The following is a 26,012-nucleotide window of genomic DNA, read 5'->3' as shown; positions in this document are numbered from 1 at the left end:
TTAAAACTGTAAATCTTTATCATAGTTTATTTTACTATATGTACGTCTTAACAGCTGGGAGAAATTACAATAATTCCTTTTGAAGAGGAAACTTGAAGAAATTACTCAGCCTCTTTCCTCTAGTTTATCAATACAATTTCTTTTAACTGTATCTACGTTATTATCATTTTCTATCTAAAAAAAGATAAAGCATTATTATAGTTAAAAAAATTAAACGAACTAAATTTGTCTTTATTTCCTTTTTTTCTTCCTGTAAAGCAATTGTCTTAATAACCACAACGGCAAATGCCAGATGAAGTGGCTGACGGAATCGTGTGATTATACTATAGACGTTTGCTCTTCTCGGTGGTACTGTACTTGTTGTGGATGTGAGTATCCCAATCCTCTTTTTGTGTATGGTTGTGAGCATTCAAGTCCCTTTTTTTATGTTGCTGAGGGCATCCAAGCCCTTTTTTGTATGTGAATGCCCAGTTCTAATGTGTGTTTTTTAAGTATTGTAGTGTGGTTGTGAATATTTAAGTCTTTTTTTTGTATGGTTGTGAATATTCAAGTCCTTTTCTTTTTATGGTTGTGAATATTCAAACCCTTTTCTTGTGCACGGTTGTAGGCATTCAAAGTCCTTTTTAGTGTGTGGTAGTGGGCATTCAAGTCCTTTTTCGTGTGGTAGTGGCATTCAAGACCCTTTTAGTTTGGTTGTAGGCATTTAAGTCCTTTTTTGTGTGTGTTTGTGAGCATTTGGGTCTTATTTCATGTGACTGTGGGTGGCTTGTCTTTTTTGTACAGGTTGTGGACACCTGAGTCCTTGGGGGTTTGGCTGTATATCTAGTCCTTATTTTAGTTTGTTGTGTAAATGTATAAAATAAGATTCTGAAATACATATTATAAATTTTGCATTTGAAGTTACTTTATTCCAAGTATACCATTAAATGTAAATTGACAACACTACTATTCTATGTTGCAGCATGCAATGAACCAACACCAATAGCCAATGTAAAAGGCAGGAGGACGTTGCGCCAAAGATTGCACTCTCCAGCGAATACCCTGCGGTGGATCTCTTGTCAAAATGCTGCAAGGAGTTTATGCTGCAGAGGTTGTTCTAAGTTTATTTTTCTAAGAGGTAGTTCTCAAGATATATATATATATATATATATATATATATATATATATATATATATATATATATATATATATATATATATACATACATACCTAATATATGTATGTGTACATGTATGCTAACAATAAAAATGAATCAGTCCCATTGCCTAAAATGATAGCCTTATTGCAAGATCTTGTGTTTGATATTTATAAAGATCTATACTCATCGCACAAGTATCCAGGATAACCTCCATAACTTAAATAAACAAATTTTGTTTTATTTTTTTATTTTTAAAACAGATGTTGCAAGAACAAATGCGATGAAACCACCTGGCGCCAAAGGGCAAATGATATTGCTCTCCACAGAATTTGCAAAGCGTGATATAGCCCCAGCACAAGTGCAACCTGCAAAGGATTCAATTGTACTTGTTGTGTCCAGTAGGATACCTTCTACCAGCTTCTTGTGCCGTCTCTGACCACAATTCCAGATGCTACTAAGGGAGTAATGCTAACCTGTTCAAAATGCCTCTTAAGAATCATCTTCCTTCACTATCGTCGTTCTCTGCCTTTTTTCCCCAGGCAGGCTTTGGCTCGGCCCACTTTCCTGCACAACTTTAACAGCTTCAGGCTCCAAAGGTGATTACACCCTGGGAGAGGGCAGTGCTGCCAGAGCACCCAACACGGTGCCCTGTAGGTGCGCACTAAGACCCTTTGCAGAGTCTCTTCATGCCTAGCTGCAACCACTTCTTTCTATTGCAACTTCGTTCAAGTTTAACTTTTTCCATCTTGGTTTCTCTCCCATTTCTCCTAGCAATTGTTTAGTAGCAAGTATGAGGTTATCCTCCTGTAAAACTCTAATTTACAAGTTTCCTGAATGACTCATAGGTCTGAATGACCCTTTGCCTAAATTTTATACTCCATTCCAAAGATGTTTTATTTACAATTACTTAAGTAAAAATGAGATAAAATCATTGGTCAAAATCCACTTCTGAATTAGGAATGGATTTTTATGTGTAAACAAAGGAATTTTTCAAGCTAGGAAAATTACAAGTGTGGATAAAAAACACTCTGTGGTTATATATATACATATATTTATATTAAATATGCTATATGGATATATATGTGTGTGTGTGTGTGTGTTTTGTGTGTGTGTGTCAGAAGTGTATGTATGTATATGTGTGTGTGTATAGCAGTGGTGTATTCTGTAAACACACAATAAAAACAAAACAAACAGAGAAACAAAGAGGAACAGAAAGTGGATAATAATTAACATCATTTGGTGTTTAGGTGCTCAAATGATATCAGCTTTCTACCTTTTCTCATTTAGCACAACAACAGTGGTGTGTCTTGGTTGACCCACGCCACAGAAAAAGAAAAGAACAGGCACCAACAACAACAGATATAATTTGGTATAATTGTTTTTTACTGTATGTTTTTCTCTCACTCATACATTGAACTTCCTTCACGTAGAACTGAAAGATGTAGAAATTATTATTATTATTATTATTATTATTATTATTATTATTATTATTATTATTATTATTATTATTATTATTATTATTATTATTATTATTATTTTAGGAACATCTATTGCACTTCCTTTATGAAGAACTGAAAATCGTAGAAATTTTTATTATTATTATTATTATTATTATTATTATTATTATTATTATTATTATTATTATTATTATTATTAATGGGAACACGTATTAAAGAAATACCAATGCCTCTAATCATTCTGTTATTAAATGATTGGGACAGTTCTCCTGAAACTAGAGTTTATTCCCACTTCCATTTTCTTTAATCTATCACCTACATACAGGAGTGGAGTGTTACAGTTTCACTTTTGCACAATGATCATTTGTAAGTTTATTTTAATATCAACATATGTTGCAGCACAATATTCCTGAACACCGAAATTAGACAGATTGGATGTACGCAAAAGGAAAGTCACAATTTCTTAGGGGAACTGTATGCATGCAATCCACGCATGCATTACATAAATTCTCTAATTATTGTTGCTTATTTAGCAAAAACAAATTTATCAAGAAAAAGAATATAACAATTTTAGAGGAATACACAGACCAAATGTACCCTATTATAGCAATTAAGTGGTCTCAGTTATGTAGTCATGGTATTTCTAAGACAATTTATGACATTTTCTTTATTTATGTGTTTAAATAACTTGATTGGTCTTATACTTGATTGGCTTTATACCTGAGTAAATAAAACTTAATTGGCTTTATACCTGCTTCCAACTGAGGTATTTTATTACCCTTCCTGATTAATGTATAATCTCAAAGGTAAATTTACTTGGAATGTTATGATTCATAATTTTATACACCACAAATTGTTTCCATTCACTCTCACTCTGCTAATGACTGGAGGGGTGACCAGTAACGACTGTCAGGAGACATTAACGCAAACCTCACATATGTGACGCATGGGCATGAGGCCAGCAACTGCATCCCAAAAATCTGTGGATGCATTTCACGTGGTATACGCATACCAGGCTCAAAGCTTTGTATTCATTCATAACAGAGCACACGTCCATGAGTGATAACAGACAAAGGAAGAGAAATTAAACATTTCACTGGCATGGCCTATAGACTGTCAACAAAGTGTAGAGGAATCTCATAACAGAGAGGTCAGTGAATTTGCTTCGATATGTAATTGGAGGAATGTGAACCAGTGGGTGAATGGGGTGTTTACAGAGGAATTGGCCATAAACACGTATAATACGTCAGTTAAGGGTACTTCCTGCTTTTAGTGTCCGCCAAGACCCAGCTTCATACATTCACGTATCAAGTCACGCATGCCCACGCATGAACGGAAATTAGTAGTTGGAAACTGCTTACTTGAGTACTAAGCAAAATGTCCTGTACGCGTATTTAAGATTGTGGGCATGCGGGGCGGAGTCTGGAGATCGCCACGCACCAGCCCAGTTTGTGGGGAGCCGCGAACATTTCTGACATGTTCAAAAGATACATCATTGCATAATCGCTCCACACACAAACACACACTGGCGCGTGCATATGTAGTGTGGGTGGTGTGCGTGCGGGACGGTGATGTGTGGTCCCACGCTGCTCTCCTGTTCCCACCAAGCACCGTGTGGGTCCTCATGTGATGCAGGAGACAGTGGCACAGCAACAGCACCACTTCCCTGGTACCGAGATGAAAGAGGACAGCGCTGTGTTGGGTGTAAAGACGTGCAGAGAGTATGAGGCTTTGGTTCCTCTCCCGGACACGCAGCAGCAACACCTTCTTCCGCCCCAGCAGCGCCTTCGTTAGTAGACCCGCGGACTACAATGCCCAAGGAAAACACCAAAAGACAGTGAAATGGGGCTTACAAACCTCCAACATCCCAGTCAGGAGCTGAGACAGCTTCTACAAAGAGACCACCTGCTACACTCTACAGGCACCCCTGTGCGCACCGTGGAGGAGGAGGTGGTGATACACTTCGAAGAGGCCAACGAGGTGGACATGGCCAGTGACAACAGCCAATTCAATGACGGCAACATCGCCCTGGGTGAAGACTACGCCAATGACGACGTCAACGAGGAAGCTGCATGACGACACCGCCCTGGAACTGATGGAGCAAAGGCGTGCTGGCAAGAAAACCCTCTGTCATCCTCTCAGACACAAATGAGGAGGCTGGTGGGGAGTGGTTGGAGCAGGAGGCAGGTGACCCAGGCATAAGGACATGAGCATACAAAAAGACAAGGCAAGGTGCAGGGCATTTTGAGGAGAAGGGCGGTCACTTGATCCTCCTAGTCTGTGCACTGACTCCGGACCTGGTTTACCTCCTCAGTGCCCACTTTGACGCCTCACAGTGAAAAAAGTGGTCAGGGGGCCACCAGATGACTGATGTACTTTGAGAGGTGGATACTAACGTCTTCCCACTTCCTCAAGCCTCACAACGTCCGACAAAAGAAGCCCAAAGGTGTTGGGACTTGATGTATGTCTTATTTTATTGTTTCATTGTTTAGTAAATTAGTTACTGAAACTTTATTGCATAGTTTATTTAATTAATGAAACCACAACCTTGTCTTTCACAGTACATTTATTTACATTTCTCATACATGTTCCATCTCTTTACAGTCTGCTGCAGCTGTTTGCACCAACCCTGCCCAGGGTCCTGCTCTTGTTGATCCTGCCCTTCTGATCCTGCTGGCAGTGGCACACTAGTCCCCTGTTCGCCCGGCGAGTGTTGTCATCGATGAGCCTCCCTCTACAAAGTCAAAGGGCTGACAGGCCTCAAAATGGGGTCCTGGAAGTGTTGCAAAGCATGATGAATCAGCTCTGGAAAGGCTAGAGGTGTCCTCACAAACCTGTGGCTGACCCTGGCGGAACGCTCTGGACGATGTACGACTGTGTGATGTGGAGCAGGCAGATAGCACTGAAGGTGGAGTCTTCCGCCATACAGTGCTTTGATGGCAACTGAAAGAGTGCATCATGTGGCCCATGCCAGCTGATACCCCACACCAAGCAGAAGCCTTTGGGGACGCACTCCTGTGGCCCAGTTCCCCCTCCTGCGACTCCAACATGTGCCACTTGCACACCTAGTGGTGGCATGACCCAGCCTCTCAAACAGTGCTTTGTAGGTGGTGGTGCTGCACGTTCAACTGTCTGCACCTGGGTAACGAGGGACCTTAACATTTCCTGCCAAACCTGAGAGCCTCTAGTTGTCTACACACACACACACACACACACACACACACACTGTACACATATATATATATATATATATATATATATATATCATATATATATATATATATATACAATATATATATCCGATGTTCCCTGTTGTTGCCTCTTTGTTTTTTTTTTTTTTTTCTCCTGACGTCTGTTATGGCGACTTCGTCAAGGTTCATACAGTTCGGGTTAGGTGGCACCTAGTGGTATGACCCAACCTAGTCAATGGCAGCAGTGCACAGGTATGCCGGTGCTGTCATGTCGTCGTGATTAGGGGATGTGTTGGAGGACGAGATGGTCCAGTGTCGTTAACGTTTCTTGTATCCCGGCTAGTAGTCGTCTGCCATCCAGCAAAGCTGAAGAGACTGTTTGTTTATTTTGTTTTTAATGTATTATGCCTGTATTATTTTATATTGCTGCTCAAGTGTTTAATGTAGTTTAAACTGAATGTATTTTTTTGAGGTTTGTATGTGTCAATGTATGTTTTATTACTTGGTTTTGCGTATGGACTGACTATTTTGTTAATTTATTCTGTATATATAGTATTACGTATAAATATCATAAATATATATTACTGATAAATATATATTTGTTCTGCTCCTCCCTCCTTTGTTTGTCATATCAGTCTGTTTCAGCCCAATTACTTGTTTTTTAAGAATAGATACTAAAATATATATATATATATATATATAAATATAAGTAAGAGTAATAATATATATATATACATATATAAGTAATATATATATATATATATAGTATGTATATATATATATAATATTATATATATATATATATATATATATATATATTTAAACATATTTCTATATATTTTATATGTCTCTCAATGGGTATTATGTATATATAGGTAAAATATATATGTATATATATATATATGAATATATGTAATATATATTATATATAATGAATATATATATAATATCAGTACCAAAGCAGATATTTGTTTTTATTTTTAATAGTTAAGAATACACATTTTTGTGTACGTGTCAATGTATAAGTATTATTGTATTTTCAATGATCATATTAGTATAAATAAGATATAACTGAAAAAATAACTTTTATTCAACATACTAGAAAAACAAAACAGTAAGAATAATATAAATAATACAGTGCAAAAAATATACTAGTTGAAAATAACATACATTAAAGGGAAAATGAATTATTCAATGAACAATGTCATATGCAAAATAACATATAATTTAACAATAACTGTTATCAACAAAAAATATCAACCAAAAATGATCTGAGAATAAAAACAAATAAGATGTGAAATAAGATTTAATTATAACAAAAAACAAAAATGCCAAAATATACTAAGAATAAAATAAACATTATTCAATGAACTGAAACATTTAAAAGTAACAAAAAATAAGAATAACACAATAAGACATTGGTAAAAACAAAATGCTCTAAATCAAATGAAAAATAGTACGGACATGAAAAAATAAAGTCATATACAAAGTAATAAATAATCGAGAAATAAATATAAAAATATTATAAAATCCCAACATAAAATGAGAAACCACCAGGCGATCTTTCTTTTTGCCTTCTAAATCGTCGTGATTGACTTTCTAGAGAAACTTCACACCAGACGGTCTTTCTTTTTTGCCTTTTAAACCATCAAGCAATCTCCTGACAGCTTTTTGATAAAGAGAAACATCTTTCAGTTTTCTAGGCAAAATAGTATCCTAGAAAAACCTGAAATACTATAATGATCAATGCCGAATCCTATTCATGTCAATTTTCCTAAGATGTTTGTTACTTTATTTTTGTCAACAACTCAGTCATGGGTATGAACATCCTTTGTCACAAACTCATACCGGTGTAAGCTTGGATGAAAAGAGTGACTTAAGACTTATATTAAAAAAGACTTGAATGAGTAAGATAATTTTCTATGGGCATTGTAAAATGCCAAAATATGTTTATTATGATTCTCATTTCATTTTTTTATCTATATATTTTGCGAAAAAGGACCTGAGAAGTTTGCGCGAATGGCAATGAGTCAGCAGTGAGGCCAATAGGTAACTGAGTAGCTGACTTACATAGCAATCAAAGCAGATGTTATTCCATAATACAAATTTGTATCTACTCTTAGGGAATACTGACAATGAAGGAGAATTTCTTCTGTTTAATTTCCAAATCCTGATTCTTTGATTTTTCTCTAACATTAGTGAGTTGGCGAATTGGACCATCGAAGGATGGTTCTGTTGTCAACTTTTTCTGACAAGTTATAATTTAACAGAGAACTTTCGCTTTAAAACTGATCCTGACTTATCTTTTCCGCAGAGAGCAACCAGATTTGCTGGACAGCAGCAGCGATATGCAATAAATGTTCCACGCTGTCGAACTTCTAAGTTCCACTGGTCTTTTGTTCTCTCACACCGTTGGTGGCCACTCTCTCCCTGAGGATGTGCTGCAATTAGAACTTCAAGTGTTCAAGAAGATGCAATGTATTACTACTTTATAACAATTCCTCGTGTTTTGCTAATTTATTTATATTTTTACCTGTTATATCAATGTGCTGATTTATCTTTAATTTCTTTCCAAACACTGATTTCTTTTTGTGTTTCCTTTTATGTTCTTTAGCCTCTTTCAAAGCTTGGAGCTTGAATTTCAGTCAGTGACTATATACTTCTTTCCTTATAAATAGAGTTATCTTCTAAATAATAATAATAATAATAATAATAATAATTCTTTGGCTTGAATTTCAAGTTAGTGCGTCTATGAAAGCATTTACATTAGAACAGGTTCATTTCCTGAATAATAATAATAATAATAATAATAATAATATAATAATAATAATAATAATAATAATAATAATAATAATAATAATAATTCTTTGTAGCTCGAATTTCAGTCAATAGCCTCTGTAGGGCTTGTTACATATGAATAGGGTTCATTTTTTTTAATAATAATAATAATAATAATATGTTAATAAAATAATAATTATTTGAAAGCTTGAATTTCAAGTCAGTGGCACTCTGTGGAGGCTTGTTAAATATAAATGAGTTCATTTTGTGAATAATAATAATAATAATAATAATAATAATAATAATAATAATAATAATAATGATTCTTTGAAAGCTTGAGATTTTAATCAATTGTTACCACTCTAGGCTTGTTATATATGAATAGGGCTCATTTCTGAATAATAATAATAATAATAATAATAACCAATAATAATAATAATAATAATAATAATAATAATAATAATAATATTGGGAAAAGGACAGTGTGGAATATTGAAAGTCTTTTATTACAATATTCAATCGAAATCGTTCGTCTGGTTCAGGTTCTATTGTAAATTACCGTGACATGTTTCGACCAGCTCGTTGGTCATCCTCTGGACGTGGTTGCAGGAGGTCTGAAGAGCAGGTGTCAGGTTGGTATTTATGGGGAGGTCATGATCGGTGCTGAATTGTGATTGGCTGCCGGGGCATGTACCCTCAGGCGGAGCCTTCCCATCAAGATTTTGTTTTCGTCTTGCGTGCGAGCGGCGTTGTAGTGCTGAGGATGAAGAGAAGAATTTCGATCCTCGGATGCCGAATTTGATTTGCTCGTACGCTGGAAATCGCTCGGTGCATGTCTCCCTGGCTGCCGTGGGGAGGGAAAGGTTTCTTGCGTAATGTTGAGTGTTGGTTTCTCCTTCCCAATGTACAGTAGCTACCAGAGGCGTAGGCGGCGGTGGTCAGTAATTTGGTCAATTACGCCGATGTTCGTGATTATGTCTTTTTCTTGCTATCCTCTGGTTATGGACGGTCCTGGCATGATTAAAAGACAGCCTCTTGAGGCATTGCACATTGGAAGGGCAACACTCAGTACATTCCAAGAAACCTTTTCTCTCCCCGGCAGCCAGGAGACATGCGCGGAAATCCCCATATTGCTGGCAAATCAAAATTGTCCGAGAAGATCGAATTCATCTCTTCATCTCCAACACGCTCCTCCTCAGCAAACAAAACAGGCTGCCGATGGAAAACTCCCGCCAGTACGCTGCCGGGCAATAATCGTGGAACCGCGCCTGTTTAAGCGGCTTCGTTCAGACCTCCTGCAACCACGTCAGAAGACAACGACCAGTCAGCTGGTATCGTCCAAACAATAGAACCTGAATTGAATGAGCATTCTGAGCCGAATATTGTAATAAGACTTTCAATATTCTCACTCCATCCTTTCCAAATGAATATCGACCAGTTACTGACTAACAGGCCTTCGAGCCTGAAAAAGCGAATCATAAGGAGGATAGAAAAGACACTATATAAGATAAATTCGCATAATGCAGCCATCCTTTTAATAAGACCGGTTTAAAGGGTCTACTCCTTTAAATAATATAATAATAGCCAATTCTTGAAAGCTTTGAATTTTAAGTCAGTACCACTGTGGTCTTGTTAGCATATATGAGTAGGGTTCATTTTTGAATAATAATAATAATAATAATAGACTTGTGCTTATTTAACCATATCCATTTTTTCATCCATTTTTTTTTAATATGCATAATTATTTAGTTGGAAAAAAGTAATTATTCAACATCAGTCTCTTACCCTTTTCAATTGATAAAATCTCGCGTTTTCCTCTCTTCTTGTTTCTATGTGTCTTTATTTGTTACAAAATTGTTAGACAATTTATTTATAAATATAATCGCATTTAATACCATCCCTCACCATTTGCCACGCTTCCAGAGAGAATTGAAAAGTTGCTTTCTAGTGCTGAATTTATTTGGTATGATTCCTTTGCAGTAGATGGATTAATATTCTTAATTTTTGCAAGTAATTTCATTGCCTGGAAATCAGAGACAGTAATAACAAAGATGTTTTGAATTTTTAAATCACGTGAAGTAGAGAAAGTATTACACTATATATATATGTATATATATATATATATATATATGCTATATGTATGTATGTATATATATATATATATATATATATATATATATATATTTCAAAGAAAATATAGCTGCTACAATTTAAGGACTTTATATATGCATTTCATAGCTTCAATGCTTTAAGATGTGATGGAAGAATTTTTGAGTCAGATGGAACTGGTCGAGAGACGATTAGGTAAAATCTTTGTGTTCAGCAAATAGTTTGATTCCTCAGCTATCATTGAGAACACCTCAGCAATATTCAGTCAGGTGATCTCCGAAGTGTTATGTATATTCGTGAGTACGTACGTTAATTTGATAGATTACGCCAAAATCTGCCCTAAAAGTGAGTTTGATCGTTCATTAACATGATAGAACTGCAGTTGTTCAGACGTAGTTTTGGGAGGATCAGGCTTTAAATCGGCAGATAAGCAGAGTTTGAAATCTCTGTTTTTATGGAGAAAATTGAACTTGTGATTTTTTACCATGATTTTCTAATCATTATGAACTTTTGAACTGGTGTGAGATTTAATATGAGATATTCATACCTCTTTATATTATTGCCTTTGTCATGTTACGTTTGCCATATCTTGGCTATGCATTTACACTTTCCGTTATTGTGTTTGCATTCCATATATTTTTGGGAGTTTTCTATTATGTTTAATTCTTCCAGATGTCTGTGGAGATGTCTGTGGACAGTGTGGACTGGTTCGAATAACATGTGGTAGACTGGTTTTGACATGACTAATTATTGATTTGGGGGGTATGTGGAGTTTGGATATTTTTCAGGCTATTAGCCATAGTGAGACTTCTTTAATCAGAAGTGTTTTGCAGTTCAGGGATTTAGTTATCTGACTCGATATTTCATTTTATTATGCATTTAATCTTTGCTTTATTTTATTCATTTCTTGTTGGGTTATTTGAATAATAAAACCTATTTTTGTAGAAAACTATTGCGTTTCTTCAAATAGTCCATTTAATCGAGCGGTGAGAATAGGTGCGATTCGGTGGTGAACTTCGGAAACGAGAGAGAAAACGATACAGAGAGAGAGAGAGAGAGGTGATACACGGAGAGAGAGAGAGAGAGAGAGCGATAGAGAGAAAGAGAGAAAATGGATGTAAAGTGTTATCGTGAGCGAAACGAACGTTCATACGCCGTTTCTGATTAAAGATTGTTGGAGCACGTTACGTACACTTTCAAAAAGTGTTAATTCCCATGTTTCTCCGGTGTTTGAATAAATGGCCAAATTCGAATGCTGGCTTGCGGGTGTCTCGTGATTTTAAATGGTGGCAGCATGATTTTTAATGTCTTTAATAATGATGAAGAGTGGAGAGTGCTAACAGACTAATTGATAACGTTGATGCCCAAGGCAAGGCGACTTCACCGTGAGCGTCATGATGGTTACGGGGTCAGATCTTAAGATGACTGAGTTTCAGGTCGTGATTCTGCGATGTGAAATAATGGGAATCTTTTTTCCGTTTCTATTCAGTACTGGGGTGAGGAGTTGTCAAAATAGATCTGGATGATCTCTACATGAGCAATTTTGGGGTTAACAAGATACCCAAATAAGTGTGAATAGTGGCGATTGTGAGCTAATTACACAAAAGTGATGATTCAACAATAAAGCGCTATGGCTGGCTTAGTCGTCTTCGAGTGGGTGACACGTCACAGGTTAGCTCATTCTGTTGAGAGTTGAGAGATAGGTACTCCGTTTTCTGTTTCAAATTGGTAAGTACCCATTCTCGTAAGTTCGCAGAACGCCGTTTTCTATTCTTCTTTTAGAGGTAACTTTTACCTTTCTCTGAGTGTTCTTTTGGTTTCTTTTTTTATGTTGTTACGCTCAGGGCGTGTGATTACTCACAAAATGCCGACGATGCAGCAAGCATATCCCAATCAATTGTGGTGCATAAAGTGACGAAGCGTTAGCGCTGAATTAGTAATTTTAAAGGGTTAGTTGACGAAACCAACCAAATATAAACTTTCATTGGTCAGTGAACAATTATCTGAATTCCAAGAAAATTACCGAATGGTGCTGAAGCAACAAGAGGCAAAAATAATTTCTGGATTTGGATAAAGGAGATGGGGAAACGAGAGTACACTCCGGTTTCGGGTTCAGAGGTGTAAAACTTGAGATGAACTGCAGAAATTTCGAGCTACTTACATGGCGAGTTCAACGTGAATGCGCAGTTCGGAATTTAGAGTTTCTCAAAATAAGAAAGGCAATGATTCACTAGTCACATACAGTGCGAATTTATTTGATGCAGTAGTTGAGTTAAAGAAATCTATAACATGGGTTCTCCATGGGTAACTCAGAATATCTCATAGATAATTTGGTGGTGTACACTTTGCTTTGCCTTTTAACGTCGATTCAGATGTAGTGTGAATGGTTTGATAAGAAGAATTACGATCAGAATACAGACGAATCCTTTTTTTTTGTTTGCAATAGATTAATAAAAATGCCCGACACTGGACAGTAGTTTTGTACAGGAGGTGCAAGATGTCAGCTGCGGTTTCCAAACCACAGGAGAATAATGATAGTCGCTGCATTAGGAAATGATGCAACAGCGAAGACATGTGCACGCAGTAGAATCAAGAAAATCTCAGAGAGATCAGTCACAACGATACGTTGTTTTAATTGTGATAAAATAGGACATAGTAAATCAAATTGCAGAGTGAGATATTGTTCAGTTTGGTAAATCTTCAGATCATGGATGGAGATTTTGCCCAGCCACAAAGAGTAGAGATTATTCAGGGAAGTCCGGGGAGGTTTTCTAGATATGACAGGAGAATTCACATGATGCAAGTTCTAGATACACAAAGGAACAGCAGAATTTTCACAAGAGCAAGTTCGAAAACGGACAGGATAATGACTAATCAGGTCAGAGTCACTAGAACTAAGGCCGATTGTACGTGGATTCTCTAATGGCAATGAAAATTCATATTTTCATTGATTCTGGTAGCTCAGTTAACTTAGTAAATGCTGACCTTTTTCACTCGAGGTTTCCAGAGTGCAAATTAGTCCCTTCTAGTGAGACAGTGTGTGTGTACAAGCGAGAAAACTGAATATTTTAGGTTTCGTCATTTCTTACGCTTTGTATCAGTGGAAAGACAATAGTAGAATCATTTTTGGTCATAGAAGGATTACCCTTTAGGTGAAATGGTTTTGCTAGACACCCTTCTTGCATGCGACATAACATCAACATTCTTACGGGAGTTCAGGGGATTACAATAGGTGAGTCAGGTTGTTTTGTTCCCATATATACACAGGAAAAAACTTGTGAGAAACCTAAGACACAGTCTGAGACATAAAAATGCAACAGTCATTAGAGTGAAATATTCGCAAAGATCTTTCAAAGGATTTTTGTTGGAAGATATTGAATTGCAACCGCGAGTTCCTACATTAGTTAAAGTGTCGCTGAAAGAAGAAAATTTTCCTTCTCAAGTGTGCGTTGTTGAGGGAACAGAGAAATTCAAAGACGTTGAGTATGGGTGTCAGTGGAATGAAATTTCAGTCGCAGGCGTGACTTGTAGAATTAGTTAGTTATCAAGACTCAGTGAAAAATATCACAAGGGTACTTTATGTAATTGATTTTGAAGAGTTTAATGAAGAGCATAAATTAAGTGAGTTTTGTGGAGACAGGGAATATGTTTCCTAACGAGGAGCAACAGTTCAAGTCAGGTTCTACATGAACATTTGGCTAAAGTTGATTATCCTGAGTATTCCAGATAAAGTAGAGAAAGTGTTGAAAGAATATCTAGATATCATTGCTTTGAAGGGAGATAAATTAGAGTTACAGATGTTTTAGAACATTCAACCGCCTGAAAAAGGGTACAAATCCCATATATATTCCAGCATATCGAATTCCTTTTTAAGATCAGAGAAGAAGTAGAAAAAGAAGTTCAGAGGTGGGAGTCGGAAGGCATTATCAGACCGTCAATTCTCCGTTTAATTTTCCTTTGCTTGCAGTTCCTAGAAAGACGGGTGTAGTATCAGAGTTTGTGTAGATTTTCGTAAATTGAATGAAAAAACATGCCCAGATAGATATCCGGTAGCTTGTTTGCCTGATTTGTTTGTTGAGATCGGTGGCAAGAATATATATTCATCTATAGATCTGATGCAAGGGTTTTACAAGTTCCTTTGTGAGAGTAGCCGTAAATATACAGCATTTTCGGTACCAAAGGACATTTACTTAGTTAATAGGATGCCTTTGGGATTACAAGCAAGGGTCCCAACAACATTTACCTAGACTGGTTAACAAAGTACTTCATGGCTTGTTAGAAAGTCGGTGTTTGTGTACATGGATGACATTCTCATATGCACAGATACAATTGAAGAACATCTAAAAGGTGTTAAAGAAGTCCTCAAACGTTACGGTTCGCTGGATTAAAGTCAAATTGGCCAAATGTGAGTTTTGAAGAGAAAAATTTATATTTAGGACATGTTATCTCTAAAGAGGAGTTAGAGTGAATGATGAGAAAGTTAAAGCCTTTGTGAATTTTCCAGTTCCCAAAACCAGGAAACAGATTACCCTGTTTCCCTAGGTATGTCGGGTTTCTTTCGCCGTTTTGTGCGAATTTTTCTACAATAGCGTCTCCATTGACAGATTTGTTACGAGAAGACGTTAAGTTTGTTTGGGTGATAGTCAACAATTAGCTTTTTGAGAAGTTTAAGAACGCCTTTGGTGAACCCACAGTTTTGAAGTTTCAGATTTTAGTCAACCGTTCACCTTAGTGACTGGACGCGAGTCAGGAAGGTATAGGTGCATGTTTGATGCAGAAATTTGAAGGGAAATTACACCCAATTGCTTTTTATAAGAAAGGTTCAAAACGCGTGGTAACGAAAGGCTGATGTGAGTTGTGGACAAGGAGGCTTTCACAGTCGTCTCTAGCCTTGTTCATTTTAAGATGTTGTTGTTGGGAAATAAAGTTAGATTTTTACAGATCATCAACCGTTGTTAGAGCTTTTAATAAGCCGAATTTGTCAAGAGAGCACGTTGGTTCCTAACATTGAGAGATTTTGATGCAAACCCTCAAATACATTGAAGGTAAGCATAATGTAGTAGCAGATGCATTGAGCAGATACTTTTCCGGTCGAGGATGAGGAAATACACACCTAATCCTGTATGAGAAGAGAGTAAATATTTGGTGTCTAATGTCTCTGATATTAGTAGTTCTGAGAGATCGCATGTAGTGGACATACACGTTCCTACAGTGCATACTTCGGGGAGAAATAGTGAGTCGGCAGTCTCTGGAGAGATTGTTATTCGTGATAGTGAGAGTAACGCTGTGTGTTATATTACGGGTGAAAAATGTCACTTGGGACATAGGCTTGCTGGAACAAAAAAGCAAGATGAAGATAAATTGTTGCATGTCAGATGCTAAGGCATTTCTTAGGGAGTTTCATTGAAGAAAGGAGTATAAAGTTGTCTTTTTCTGGTCTAGAGTTGAGAATAATTTATTCCAGTGACAGAGTTAAGTATAACTTGCGAAGTACTCCCTTGAAGCATGGGTGAGATTACACAAATCATCGTGCCAGAGAGTCTAGTACCACAAGTTCTAGACATTGTACATTGTAAATTTAGTTCGCCTCATTGGGTGTAGACAAGACGTATGAAAACGTCCGGTCAAATCTTTTGGAAAAATATATGTTTTCCCAGTAGAAGCCTTTGTGAAGAAGTGCGCTGGCCTTTGTACGCAGAATAAGCCAGCGACGACAGTGTCGCGTGTCGTTTAGTTCATATCCCATACACATGAGGCCGTTCCAGAGTGCATATGGATATTCTGGGGCAACTTCTCAGAGTCCGCCATGGTTATAGACATTTAATAGCAGTTGTTGATGAGTTGACTCGCTTTGTCGAGATTTTCCCACTGAGAAGAACAAATCAGCTGAGGAAGATTTTGCTATAGCGTTCTTTAAAGGAATGTTTTATCGATATGGTGTTCTGAATGTCTGATCACAGACAATGGTAGGGAGTTTATTAATAAGACTTTAGACGGTCTTGCTAATTTGTTGGGAATAAAAAAGTATCTATAATCCCGTATAGACCTGTGGGCAAAATGGGTTATGTGAGAGGCGAATCGAAAGTAATCAGCTTTATGCATGACGGTGGGTGGTTCGGATACACATTGGGACAGATCGTTGGATGAAGGGGCAAGTGATATAGTATCAATACTATGATGAATGACACAAAGATATCTCCAGCAGAAGCTTTATATGGGTACAAGTTGAAAGGACCTTGATTTGTTACCAGAGCGAGTTCAAGGTGATGTTACGGTCACTTCATTGATAAATACAGCGAGAAAGATTTGCACGTATCAGTAAAGAACTTGAACTTAGTTCGCGTGCAATGGTAGAAAATAACGCGAAATCCGGGGAGTAGCTTTTTCGATGGGTGATAGAGTGTTTGTTAAGTGAATGTTCCGAATGATCTGAATTATAAAATTAAGTCCAGTTCCAATGGACCTTTTGAGATTGTAGAGATCAAAGGGAATAGGATTGTAGTTAAAGATGTAAATACCGGGTGACAGAAATTGACCCATATTTCGAAGTTGAAGAAAGTTGGGATGTAATGGAACATTTGTATATAGTCATGTAATGGGAACGTTTGTATATAGTTAGAGGATAAATGGGTTAATGTTTGTATATATATGATATTTTTTTATTTTTTTGTCTTTGTTCATTTTGATGTTGTTGGTTCTTAATCATTTGTTTTCGAATGATTTTAGGAGTTGAGACATGGGCTAGTCTCATACGAGATTTGACCCGTGTGTGTTAGTGTGTTAGTGTGTTGTTGTGTTATGATGTATTTTATCATCTGACTTGAATGTGTGTGTTGTTTAGGATTTTTTGGGGGGGATACTTTAGTATACCGGACCTAACAAGTCTGATCTTTTTTCGGTTGGGAGATCGTGTTCAGCATTTGGTTTTTTTTTTCAGTTTCTTTTTTAAATAAAGGGAGCCGTATTGTGAGTGGTTGTAGTTGTTAAGATCATGGGAGCGATTGCCATTACGTAATTGCTATTTTGTTGCAGAAATATTTGCTAACCGGAGTAGAACTTTCATGTCTTTGAGATATGATACCTTTTAGTGTTTGGATAGGATTCGAGTATTTTTTTTTTTCTGTTGATAGAATTTTTTAGTGAGTGAGTTCCGTAGAGTTGTGTGCTTAATAGTGAGTTGATTGTGATATTCTGAGATACACACTTGGAATTAGTTCACATTGAGAGTGTTTGATTTTTGCATTAGTAGTTTTGTTTGGTTCAGTAACATGAAACCTTTTTGTTGTTAGACCTTTTTCGACTGATTTTGGGAGATCAATATCAAGGTTCGGGAGTTGATTATAAGACAAGTTGTACTTTAGTTAGAGAAAGTGTGTGTGTGACAGTAGTATTTTTCCAGTTGCAAGTTGTGTCTGTGGGTGGTTGTGAATTATCATTAGTTCATGGACAGACTTCGACAGAGTGTGACTTTGGAGCAGTTCCCTGCAGATTACCACATTGAGTCCACCAATTCACTTTCTAACTGCGTTCTCTGAGAGTGCAGTTACAATGATGTGCCAGAGCAACAAGTCGACATCATTCGTTCTTTCGAGGATCTAAAGCCTGTTTGATTCATCCTGCAGAATCCTGTTCACGGACTTTCTCGTACTTAGCCGTGCTGTATTCAACAGTTCCGAAGATAATTATGCGTCATCGCATAACGAGCATTTGGTAGTGGCGTACCTACAACCAAGGTGCAATAACTGTTCCACCGTTAAAGACATTGACGATTCCGGGTGATGTTCCAGTATCAGGAATATATTATGCCGACAATTTTAATTGTCTTAATAGCTGTTTTACTGATAATTCTTGTTGTAGGAGTAAGTAAGCTTATTCGTGTTTGTAAGATTACATGTAAAGGCTCTAAGAACCAACCCCAGTGACTTTGGAAAGTGCGTCATGAGCAGTCCTTAAAAAGCTGCAGTGCAGTAGACATTGCTAATTGAGCATAAGCTCTATCTGTTATGTTTTATACACTTATGCTTTTGTTTTAGTTTGCCGTTAAGGAGAGCGAGACGCTCTTATGTGGTGGCTGAGCTCTATTTCAGAAAATATGGCTGCTACAATTTTAAAGGACACATATGCATTTCATAGCTTCAATGCTTTAAAGATGTGATGGAAGAATTTTTGGAGTCAGATGAACTAGGTCGAAGACTCGATGTAAAATCTTTGTTCAGCAAATAGTTTGATTCCTTAGCTATCTACGTGAGAACTCAGCAATATTGGCAGTCAGGTGATCTCCGAAGTGTTATGTATATTCGTGAGTGCGTGCGTTAATTTGATCAGATTATGCCAAAATCTGCCTAAGTGAGTTTGATCGTTCATTAACGTGATAGGAACTGCAGTTGTCTAGACGTAGCTTTCTGGAGAGGATCCAGGCTTTGAAATCGGCAGATAAGGTAGAGTTTGAAATCTGTTTTATGGAGGAAATTGAACTGTGATTTTTTACCATGATTTTCTAATCATTATGAACTTTTGAACTGGTGGGAGATTTAATATGAATATTCATACCTCTTTTATGTTATTATTTTGTCATGTTACGTTTGCCACATATCTTGGCTATGCATTTTACACTTTCCGTTATTGTGTTTTGCATTCCATATATTTTGGGAGTTTTCTATTATGTTTAATTCTTCCGACAGATGTCTGTGGACAGTGTGGACTGGTTCGAATAACATGTGGTAGACTGTTTTTTTGACATGACTTTAGTTATTGATTTTGGGAGTATGTGTGAGTTTGGATATTTTCAGGCTATTAGCTATAATGAGACTTCTTTAATCAAGTGTTTGCAGTTCAGAGTTTAGTTATCTGACTCGATATTTCATTTATTATGCATTTTAATCTTTGCTTTGTTTTATTCATTTCTTGTTGGGTTATTTGAATAATAAACCTATTTTTTGTAGAAACTATTGCGTTTCTTTAAATAGTCCATTCAATTGCTTGGTGAGAATGAGTGCGATTCAGTGGGTGAACCGGAAACGATGAGAGAGAGAGAGAGGCGATACACGGGAGAGAGAGAGAGAGAGCGATACACGGTGAGAGAGAGAGAGGGAGAAAATGGAGAAAGTGTTATGCGTGGCTAACCTCACGCTGTTTTTCTGAATAAAGATTGTTGGAGCATCACACGTACACTTTCAAAAAAGTGTTAATTCTGTCCTTGTTACATATATATATATATATATATATATATATATATATATATATATATATATATATATATATATATATATATATATATATATATATATATATATATATATATATATTATATATATATGTATGTATATAGTACTATATATATATATATATATATATATATATATACGATATACGCACCATTCGTATATATATATATTATATATTATATATATATATATAGGAGATACTTATATATGACGGATATATTACCTCCTTGTTTTGATACATATATAATCAGGCGATAAGTATCGATTCAAGTTATAAGAGGAGATACTTGGAATGACTAACCTCCCTTGTTTTGATCAAGATTTCTCTAAGTGCATCAAGTTTCAATAATAGTCTTTTTATTAGTTTAAGAACTGATATGCATTTTAATGTTTATAACAAAAATTAGGAATGATATTTTAGTATTTTTTATTTTAAAACCTTCAAAATGAGATTAAGTTCATAGACAATGTACTGTACAACGTGTACGGGATAAATTACAATACGTGTACATGAGTATTTTTATAAGGGTTCTAGTGGCTATTTTTTATCGTAATAGTTTTCTGTTTGTGTGAAGAATCAATCTGTTGACGGGATTTCACTTGGAATAACAAGAAAGTAACGTAGGTTATCAGTTTAGAAAATTTTGATCACACATAACATAAAAATTTTACTTAGACGACAAAGTCAGAAATAACAACAAAGTGAAAAAGTTCACTAGGCAACAGGTGTCCGATGTTTTGTTTAACAATCAAGTGTCGCTTCGTTTCAGGGACGTCCAAATACCCCTCGTTATATACCCAATTTTCAATAAAGAATTCGTCACGTACCTACGAGTTTAAGCTCATTTATTTGAATTGAGACCGGGGATTTCATTTTTCATTCGCTATGACTCTGAACGTTATAAACTTACTGTAAAATATGTATATATATGCCAGTATATATATATATAAATATATATATATATATATATAGTATATATATATATATATATATATATGTATATATATATGTATGTATGTATGTATATATCCATATATATGTATATATATCCATATATATATATATATATATATATATATATATATATATATATATATACAGTATATATATGTATACAGTATATATGTGTGTGTGTTTGTGTGTATAACTATCTTATAGTCAGTTCATCATAATATACATAAACCTGCTACTGTCTGATGGAATTTTAAAGAATTTCTGAAGCCTGACATTTATGTTTAGTAGATTCTAGCTTAAGAATTAAATTCTCCCACCCTGATTAGTCACCCTCCTCGAACACTTGGGAAAAAATCATTCTACATTCTCGTCCTACATGGTTTCAGTCGTGAACAACACAAAGCGAGCTTTCTTTTTTCCTTTCAACATTCATCGACCGATTTTCAAAAGTATCTTGACAGAATGACAGCTTTCTTTTTGCCTTCCTAAAATTTTCTAAAGCAACGCCACCATATCAAGTTTCCCTTTTTCTTTATAAAATAGTCGTGATTGATTTCCTAAATCAGCGACACCATATCATCTTTCCTTTTGTTCTTCTAATATCGTCGTGATTGATTTTATAAATCAATGACAACATATCATTTTTCCTTTTGTCTTTCTAAAATCGTCGTGATTGATTTTCTTAAACAATTTGACACCATATCATCTTTCCTTTTGTCTTTCAAAATTCGTTGTGATTGTTTTTCTTAAGCAACGACACCATATCATGTTTCCTTTTGTCTTTCTAAAATCGTGTGATTGATTTTTCTTAAGTAACGACACCATATCATCATTCTTTAGTCTTTCTAAAATCGTTGTGATAGATTTTCTAAAGCAACTTGACACCATATCATCTTTCCTTTGTTTTCTAAAATCGTTGTGATTGATTTTCTTAAGCAACGACACCATATCATCTTTCCTTTTGTCTTCCTAAAATCATTTGGGATTTATTTTCTAAAGCAACGACACCATATTATTTTTCCTTTTTGTCTTCTAAAATCTTTGCGAGTGTTTTTCTTAAGCAACGACACCAAATCATCATCTTCCTTTCGTCTTTCTAAAATCGTTGTGATTGATTTTCTAAATCAACGACACTATGTCATCTTCCTTTTGTCTTTCTTAAGTCATTCTGATTGATTTTCTAAAGCAACGACACGATATCATCTTCCTTTTGCATTTCTAAAACGGTTATGATTGGTTTCTTAAGCTAAATGACACCATATCATCTTTCCTTTTGTCTTTCTAAAAAGTTGCCACTACTGGTTTCGTAAGCATATTGAAACCATATCATCTTTTTTTGTCTTTCTAAAATGGTCTTGATTGATTTTCTTAAGCAACTTGACATCAAGCAATCTCCGACATCTCATTCAAATTATTAAGGAAAAATTATCCCAATAAAAACCTGAAAAACTATAATGATAAAATGCCGATTCCCCTTCATATGTCAATTTGTTAAGATGTTTTGTCATTTGATTGTTTTAATAACTCAGTCGTTGATAGGCATCACACCTCCTCACATACTCGTAGCAGGTCTAATGTAGGTAAGAAAGGAAGTTAAGAACTATATATAAAAACAAAGACTGAAGATAATTTATGCGTGGCATTGTAAAATACCAAAATATGTTTATTATGCTTCTCAATTAATTGTTATTTATATATTTTTATATATCTTTACATATTAAGAATGGCACTAGGTCACCGTGGATTCCAATAGAAAAATTAGCAGCTGCCTTTCTTCGCAAACAAAAACAGTACCCTGTGAATAACTCGAAGGGCTCTCTGTAGGGAATTTGACACTGGAAGGAGAATTTCTTCATTTCATTTCCAAACCAGATTCAGAGTTTTCCAGTGGAAAAAGTTTCGGGAAGTTATTGGACGATCGAAGATGTGACTTTTTTTATTATTATACATAAAGTTTCATAATAGCACGAGACACTGAAATGGTGAAGAAATCAACAGTAATTGTAAATTTACATATACTGTGAAATATATATATATATATATATATATATATATATATATATATATATATATATATATAATATATATATATATATATATATATATATATATATATATATATATATATATATATATATATATGAAAATAGAAGGCATATAATTATATATATATGTATATTAATATATATATTGAAACCATATATTTATAGGCACTTGTTTCTGTGCCCCCTGTTCACTGGTTTAAAGGTGGCATTATTTTATGGACAGGTGGGACATGGTTACAGGTGGAAAGTACAACCAAAAGAAAGATGCTGGAATCTGCTATCATCAATCAAACCAACAATATGAACCTGTCAGGAGGACATTGTTAAATCGGACGCCATTGACACTTTAATCTCGCACCTTTTTGAAGAAGATGACCCAAGAAACGCGACCGCCAGATCCATCGCCAAACGGGAGCTAATGAGGCCAAACCACTAGGGAATTTGGTCAATCTCCTCCTTCTTAAGAAACGCCACCTCCCTTAACATCTGGAGGCCTAAGGCCACACCTTCATGTTTTTGTATATATACCATTGTAACTTTCCACCTGTCCATATTCTACCAGTGAACAGGGGCAACAGAAACAAGTGCCTGAAATATATGGTTTCAACGTTTAAATAATTGTTTTATGGGCCTTCTTGTTTTCATATTACACTGTGTGTTACGTGAAAAGACATTCATTTTTGCCCATTATGGAACATCACAGTTTACGCCAGTTTTCGGCTTCAACCCAGCTGTCAACACATCTTCAGACGGTACGAACGGCTAGTACATGGATTACACAAGAGGAAGAATCAGAAATTTTTCTACAAGAATGCCTACAGAACAAAGTTCTCCCAAAAATGTACGGTTTTCACGCGTTGGACATCGGCGTCAGACCCATTTCCGACTCCATCCGCACATTCCTCCAAGACAGAATACAAGCCACACACCAAGACATCTATGTGATTAGAAGAAAATAAGTGAGCTAGCCACGTCACTTCGCCTCATGTGCAGGGATGATGGTATGTACAGATATCTTTCATATTTTGTGCTATCAGGTGCTATTGAGAACAGTGAGTCCCCACTCCAGAAATTTGTGCTACAAATTAAAAGACTGATTAGAACAGCGTATGGAATAATCTTGGCTCTTCCCAATAATGTGCTGAATCTCTAACCATCCCTCACTGCAGAAGAACAGACCGTTTTAAATCTTGGAGTTTCATTCGCTCTAAAACCTGGTCCTGAGAGTAATCTTAATTTCCTAGTTGCTTTGGATAAAACATTTTGCAAAAACAACTATGACAAGAAAGCATGTCTCGAGCATTTTAACTAAATGTCTTGGAGCAAATAACAACAAAAATTGCCCTGAAAAGATTCCAAAAATGCATTAGTTTTAAGAAAAGGGGATATCATCATCACAAAATCTGACAAAGACGGGGAAAATAGTTCTGTTAGACAAGGAGACATACATCAATAAAGTTCAAGAACTCTAAACGATGCGAGACCTACGACAATTAACGAAAGATCCCACAACAAAATAAGTTGCTGCTCAGTTTAACAAATCAGTTAGAACAATAGGGGGGCAATAAAAGACATAGAATTACTAGAGACATTCAAGGTAATCAACCTCTCTCCCCTATTTTTTACGCCTCCTGAAAACACAAAGATGGGGTCCCTTTGCCCACAATATCTAGAGCAGGGGCTCTTTTCATGTACAAATTATCAAAATGGCTCGCAGACTTGTTATCACCCTTTCTAGGAACCTTTCTCATCCTCCCACGTCAAACATGCAGAAGATTTCATACTACAAAATTTAATAGTTTAAACATCCTCAGAAACAACATCATCAAACTGCTCCTGCCCAGACGTCGATTCATTATTTACTAAAAGTCCCGGATTGCCGACGTGTTGTTTTTCTTAGAGAGGAAGTTACAACCATAGGAAGACCATTTTTCCTCTTGGCATAGATAAAACTTTAAAACTTATCAACCTCTGTGTAACTAACAACGTGTTTTCTTTCAATGGTAATTTACAAAACAAAATTGGCTGTAGCATGGGAAGTCCCCTATCACCCCCTTCTAGCAAACTTGTACATGGAATATTTCTGAAACAGAACTTTTGTCGTCTATCAAACCCCATAACATGATCTGGCTTAGATACGTAGATGATATCTTTACTTTCTGGGACAATAGCTACAAGGGGACTTTAAGGAATTTTTTAATAGGGCTAAATCTGCGCAGTTCCGACCATTAAAATTTAAAACAGAATGGGAAAAGGACGAAAAACTGCTGTTCTTAGATGTACTGGATCATAAGAAAACAGAACAGGTATGCATTTACAGTATATAGAAAACCCACCTTCGCTGTCTCCTACATTCATTCTTTAAGCTACCGACGACGTCTCCGTAAAAATCATGGTAGGGTGCAACCTATTCCTCAGAGGATCTAGGATATGTTCAAATGAGTACCTGGATCAAGAATTTAACACGATCCGCCAACACCTAACGCAAACTGCTCTATCCACCACACATTATCGAGAGAGGGCTATTAATAAGAGCATAAAAAAATATACTACAGAGTCCCACTCACAACAGACAAATAGATTTCAACAACAAAATAAAGCTTCCATACGATGAAAAACATCCAAAAGGCCACCGAGCAATTCAGTCTCTGATAATCCTTTCATTTTCCATTATCCCAAATCCATCGGAGTTCGCTCGTTAACGTATACTTAAATAACAAAAGGGAAGAAGCTGAGTTTACAAGATACCGTGTAGTAATTGTCTTGACATTTATGTATGAGACAGGCAGATCGCTCTCGCAAAGAATAACAGAGCACAAAAGATCAGTACGTTACGCTTCGGAGAGTTCGGGAATTTTCCTACATATTAGAAAACAGGGTATGTCATTAACTGGGTGGGGCGGAGTTGGTTTTCAAGAGTAGCTGTCCGTACAAAAAAGATGCTGGAATCTGCTATCATCAATCAAACCAACAATATGAACCTGTCAGGAGGACATTGGAAATCGGACGCCATTGACACCTTAATCCTCGCACCCTTTTTGAAGAAGATGACCCAAGAAACGCGACCGCCAGATCCATCGCCAAACGGGAGGCTAATGAGGCAAAAACCACTAGG

At 36.0% G+C, this 26,012-nt stretch overlaps 1 protein-coding gene across 4 annotated transcripts in view; it reads left to right on the top strand.

Moving 5' to 3' along the window:
• Positions 1-26,012, top strand: part of LOC136844887 (uncharacterized) — a 239,130-nt gene that overhangs the window by 134,441 nt on the left and 78,677 nt on the right. The window contains exon 3 of one of the 4 annotated variants that reach the window (XR_010855003.1): positions 259-368. The exons of the other annotated variants lie outside the window; for them this stretch is intronic. The gene's annotated coding sequence lies outside the window, so the exon portion shown is untranslated. Of the gene's footprint in view, positions 1-258; positions 369-26,012 lie in introns of those variants that run through there. 4 annotated transcript variants of the gene reach the window in all.

This window comes from Macrobrachium rosenbergii, chromosome 2 (genome assembly GCF_040412425.1).
Source record: "Macrobrachium rosenbergii isolate ZJJX-2024 chromosome 2, ASM4041242v1, whole genome shotgun sequence".
NCBI classification, from domain to species: domain Eukaryota; kingdom Metazoa; phylum Arthropoda; class Malacostraca; order Decapoda; family Palaemonidae; genus Macrobrachium; species Macrobrachium rosenbergii.
This window is presented reverse-complemented; position numbering and strand designations above follow the sequence as displayed.